The 5,902-nt window shown below is 38.5% G+C and overlaps 1 long non-coding RNA gene across 1 annotated transcript; it reads left to right on the top strand.

Annotated features, from left to right (window-relative positions):
* Positions 1-1,084: 1,084 nt before the first annotated feature.
* LOC105819170 lies at positions 1,085-5,902 on the top strand. Its single transcript, XR_001137947.1, has 3 exons — positions 1,085-1,245; positions 1,331-1,652; positions 5,790-5,902. It is a non-coding gene; the product is annotated as an uncharacterized LOC105819170 (long non-coding RNA).

Genomic DNA, 5,902 nt, shown 5'->3' with positions numbered 1-5,902 from the left:
TATAGCTGAACTTGTATATACATAGTGAGGAACGTATTAAACTACATTGCTGTGAAGATAAAAATTCCTATAAGAAGGCATTTTAATATCATGGATTTTTAATCTGAAAAATGTATATCTGCATTGAGGGCACGGGGTCATTTTTCTGGGGAGATGATCTAGATTTGCTAAAGGATCTATATGATTTGAGAGTTTGGAAACTTTTAAAGCTGGCCTTTTATGGCTTACAAATGTGATTTAAAAGAATTGTTTTAAATATAGGAGTTTTATTGTCTTTGTGTTTCTCATATTGCCTACCATGGTGTTCTATTTGTCATGAGCATTCAGTAGATGTGGGAATTAAATTGTCATTTTTAAGCCTTGTTATCTTTAATAACGATGGGAAATTGTTACATTATACCAGTCTGTTATACTCTAAGGAATATGTCTTATTTATTTAATTCCTAATTCAAGGTGGCAATTAAAAATGCTTTTTAGAAAGCACACTAAGAATATTTTTAACTAGTATTAATATTTTAACCAACAAACAAATTTTCCTGATGTAACTCACTTAAAATTATTTGGTCCTGCAGTCTTTTTTTTTTTTTTAACAACACTATTTATGGTAAATTGGAAGCTAATCTACACTTTCATTTTTTGCCAATGCTGTTTATTATCTATACTGTACTGTACTGTTTAATAATTTAGAATGACTGTATTTACGTAACATTAATTTATGTTAAGATTAATAAAGTGGCAATGGAAAGTTCTTCATGGATTTGCAAAAGGCGACACTTGTTTTATCTCTCTATCCAACTGGTTTGTAATGTTTTATTTTAGCCTATTTCATCTGAAATCATGTGGTTCAATTTTTACTGTATTAATTCTTAATGAGTGTAAGGAAGACTTGGCTGTGAGAGAATCTGAAATAAAAATATTGCCAACTTTTACTTACAATGAAAATGGTTTCAATTGCTTTAAGTTGTTTTAAAGCTAAATAGCAGTATGGAAAGCTCAGCATTTGTTTTGATTCTGCTTTAAATATGCATTGTAAAGGGCAGAAGAAGCCCAACACTAACTGAAAGCACATCCCTGTTTCCTTGGTTCCTGCAGTGTCAGGATGAACGCAGGACCAGAACAGGGGCTTGATGTCTTCCATGAAGTCTGATTTCTCATACTAAGTTACTGATCTTTGATCCAATTAATATGGTCTAATAGTTCTTCTAAATTCCCCCCACCAGAGCATGGAGCCAGCACTGATGTAAGGTAGGTGTCTAAGTAGGCAGTTCTACTTCTGGAAAGAAATTTTTAAAAGGGAAGGGAATAAACTAATTTTCCTTATATTCTTTAGGACATTTAAATGATGCCTCAGGATCCAGGAAGCACAGAGAAATACTTAAAGAGTTTGGAGTGAATGCTACAGGTTTGTGCTTTTTGAAAAAAAAAAAAAAATTAAATGCTTTTCTGTCTTGATGCTTGTTTTAGGGGTTGTAGAAGGTGATTTAGCTGCCATAGAAGCATACAAGTCATCAGGAGGAGATATTGCACGTCAACTCACTGCAGATGAAGTACGCTTGCTGAACCGTCCTTCTGCCTTTGATGTTGGCTACACTCTTGTACACTTGGCCATACGTTTCCAGAGGCAAGATATGTTGGCAATATTGCTTACAGAGGTGAGTGTGGCATTTTGGTTAAATGTTGTTTTATATTAAGGAAATCTTTAGTTTTCATTTTTGATGTTATAATGTTTCTCCAAACAGTTCTTAAATGTTTTCAGTTCTTTTACTCCCTTTAAAAAATAACGTTGAACTAGAAACTTCAACAGTATGTAATTCTTAAGGGTATACGCTTTTAAAGTGGGTACTTCACAACAATATTAGAATCATCATGTTTGCTTAAAAAAAAAAAAACCTGAGACATATCTGTCATTCACTCATTTAATTGTTCAACTAACAAATATTTATTGAGTACCTATTGTGCATCAGGCACTGCTGAGAAGGGTTAGAATTGTGAAGACATTAGCTCTTCTTCAGCAGGTCTCCGGAAAAGTAGAGAAACGGGTAATTCTGTGTAGCTTGTACCCTGATAGATGAAGTGCTATATGAGTACTTAGGAAATGGTTTTGAGGTTTCTTCCCTTTTTACTCAGAGCAGGTAACACTTTAGCTAAGATCTGAAGGAGGAGTGGGAGTTAGCCATGTGAAGTGGGTGGGAAAGAGAGAGTTGCTTAGGAAAGCATTTATGCAGGGGCCAGAAATCGTGAATCCAGGGACTTTGCAAATAAGTCAGCATGGCCGAGTTGGTGTTTGTGAACTGAGAGAGGGGAAGTGTGAGAGATGAGTAGGGGCCGGATTATGAAGGATCTTTTGGTCAAGGAATTTGAAGATTATTCTGAGGGCATTCCTTCTGTGTCAAGGAATTTAAAAGTTATCCTGAGGGCACTGAAAGATCTTAGGAACAGGAGCAGGGGAATGAGAGGAGCAGATTGTGTTTTGGCTGCTGCACACTGTAGAGGTCGAGCCTGGTTAGGGGAGGACATTGCAGTGGTGCTGGCAAGAAGTCTGCCAAGTAGGGTAGTGGCCATGGAAATGAAAAGGAAGTGGGCTGGTTTGAGAGAGATTATGGACATGTCGTCAGTCTGAAGAAGTGGATCGATTGGATATGGGGAGAGACAGATCCAAGTTGATTCTGAGGTTTCTGGCTTAGATAATTAGGTAGATGCTGTGAATGATAAAGGTTGCAAATGAATTATTCAGGATTCGACTAGATTATCAAGGTAATTTTTTTTTTAGTGATAAGAGAAATAGAGTAAAAGTACAGTGAATCATATGAATGGTGGGTTCAAATTTTGTCAGTATACATCTTTTGTATATTTGTATACTTATGCCCTATTTGTTTATTCAAATTGGCCAATGTTTGGCAACCCTTATGTATAGGGCACTGTATGGGGATTGAAAAACATGAAGGTGAGATGAAAGTATGGTTGCAATGGCTAGCCATCGTGTCCAGTTTGGTAAGTGTATTCCAGCAATGGTGTGTCCTGAACTGACAGAACAAATCCGGAGGGAAATAGCTGCATCTCTTCATCAGAGAAAGGGGGATTTTGCTTGTCAAATAGAGGGATCAGAGTTCTGGAACATGGGAGAGAACAGTTAGAGGTAGCTTCTATGGTGTCTGAGGTCTGGCTGTATTTGTGTCGTGGTGTCCAGTTGTGTTGTATGTTGGAGGGGCCCTCAGTGTGGGGTTGTAGTGGTGGTTGTGGCAGGAGACAGGATAAATAAGGCCACTGTGAACTAGGGTTAAAGTCTTTAGAGGGATTCACAGGCTCCCTGAAGGCTGGTAGAAGAGTCTGCTACAGATTCTGGAGGGGCTGTCGTAAGTCACAGAACTCCTAAGAATAATCTGAGGACCAACAGTGGGATGATAATAGAGCATCAGTGCATATATTGCTGTATCACAAATTGCCTGAAAACTTGTCAGCTTAAGACAAGAAACGTTTGTTATCTCGTGCAGTTCGTGAGGGTCAGGAATCCATGAGCTGCTTAGATGAATGGTTTTGGCTCAGGATGTCACAAGGTTGCAGTCAAGCTGTTGGCCAGGGCTATCGTTGTCAGAAGGCTGGAATGGGACCAGAGGATCTGTTCCCAAGCTCACTGCTATGGCTGTTGGCAGGAGGCTTCAATTACTTGCCATGGGGGCCCATCCACAGAGCTGCTCGTGATGTGGCAGCTGGTTTCACCCAGAGCAGGTGATCCAAGAGAGGGCGAGAGTGATCCAAATGGAACCTGCGATGTCTTTTATAAACAAATTTAGGAAGCAATGTGCTGTTACTTTCTCCATATTCTATGGGACCTGTAGACTAACCCTGAAACAGTGTGGGAGAGGTGGAGGGGGTCGTTTCACATAAAGAGCAAAATTGGTAATGGATAGGAGAATGGTAGGAGAACATTGGATTTGGGGATATGTCTCTAGGGCAGGGGTTTTCATTGGGTTTTGTGTTGTGGACCCTGTTGGTATTCTGGTGGAATTTCTGGACTCTTTCTCAAAAATTATTTTTAAATGCGTAAAATAAAAAATAGCATTACAAAGGAAATTATTTGTAGTAAAATATAGTTACCAAAATACCAAATCAAATTTGTGATAAATAAGAAAATATATTTTAACATAAGGAAAAAGTTAGTGAAAATGAAAGATTTAAATTTAATTAAAACCAAATTCGCATTCAAGTCCGTGGACCCTAAGTTAAGAACTACTAGTCTAAGGAGGTGTTTGAGAATCATAAGGTTGAAGAGGTGAGCCAACGAGAGGCAGGCTTCAGAGACATGTCCTGCCTAAGAATGGTGGTGGAAGCGGGGATTCTTGGAGGCCAGGTTTCCCTTGGAATATTTGCAGTATTCAGGTCCAGTCTAGGTTGTTGATGGAAATGTCTTCCCAGGTTTTTGGAAAGGAGCTGTGGGCTAGCAGATTGGAATAAACCATTTTTGAATTTACCTTTGGGATCCATTTTAACAATATTACTTGAGAAACAGTCAGTTATATTCTGAAAGTACTTAATATTTGGGTTTCCATATTTGAGTGTTGATTAAAGGTTGGGTTCATGGAGTTACGATATAGGAGAATTTTCATGTTTACTGGTAATCCTGGCCAATAAAGTCTAGTAGAACTGAGTTTTCACGTAGGAGGTTTCAGAATAGGTTTCAGGTGGCTATATTGGGTAAGCAGGGTTTTTCAAACACTGTTTACCTACTTAAATAGCAATTACAGTTTAAGTTGTCCATCTATATTACTTAGATGACATTATCAGTAAATCTTATTCTTTGGGAGGTGAGAATTCTACCACTGAACCACCAGTGCTGCCCATATTCTTTGGGTGACTTACTAGAAGGTCTGCTCTCCAGGCCCCACTTGTGACTGGAAGGCTGCCTTCTGGAAGGTCATCCAGCTTGGTGATGTCAGAGAACCGAGCTCACTGGCTCACTTGGGGTTGTCATGCCATGCTCTCCTCCATACTAGCCTGTGCTCAACTTTGATTTCAGAATTCTGTTTGTAGCTATCTTGAGCTTTGCAAACTGAGTATGACTGAAACCTAAGGTTACATTTTTGCATCATTTCTTGCTGTTCAGCATTTAAAGAGGGGAAGAAAGTTCTACCCATTGTTCTATTTCCTTGTTCAGAGGCCTCTGCTGTAGTGCTTGCTACAACAGTGCTCACATCGCACTTCTTTCAGGCTAGACTTCTGAGGTTTAAACTTGGAAATACCAAATGCTTTTTAAAAGTTTCAGAGTGGTAACAAATGGGGAGAGGAAAGGAGTTTGAAATCACAGGGAACTAAGCCACTTTGTTTATTCCAAATCAGGGGACTTTGAAACATGTGGGAGAAGAGTGCTTGCAATTTTCTTTCTCTTCAGCTGGAATCCCTGTCTTTTAAGAGTGTTTTCATTGGGTACATGGTGGTTAGTCTATTTAGGTTTAGGCTCTCTGTCCTCCCTTCCCCTCCTATGATGTGCCTTTATGAACAACACCCTTTTATGTAAATTTTTATATATATCTTTGAGTATTTCCTTGGGATAAATTCTCAAGAAACAGAACTACTGAATCAGAGGGTAAAACATTTTTATGGCTACTTTTCTGAAAAGCTGTACTGATATGTACTGTCTCTGGTAAGAAAATAATACCCAATACATTTTAAGATTAGGAAAAAAAACCACATTGAGTTATTTGGAAATTTTGCTCATTTCTTTTAAATACTGTTGTTCTCTATTTCCATTTATGATAAATGAGATGCAGAGGAAAATTTCTTTTTTATTTAAGGTGTCTCAACAAGCAGCAAAGTGTATTCCAGCAATGGTGTGTCCTGAACTGACAGAACAAATCCGGAGGGAAATAGCTGCATCTCTTCATCAGAGAAAGGGGGATTTTGCTTG

The sequence above is a fragment of the Propithecus coquereli genome, unplaced genomic scaffold, assembly GCF_000956105.1.
Source record: "Propithecus coquereli isolate 6110/MARCELLA unplaced genomic scaffold, Pcoq_1.0 Scaffold473, whole genome shotgun sequence".
Classification (NCBI taxonomy): Eukaryota; Metazoa; Chordata; class Mammalia; order Primates; family Indriidae; genus Propithecus; species Propithecus coquereli.
Note: the sequence above shows the minus strand (reverse complement) of the source record. Positions and strands in the feature narration are given on the sequence as shown.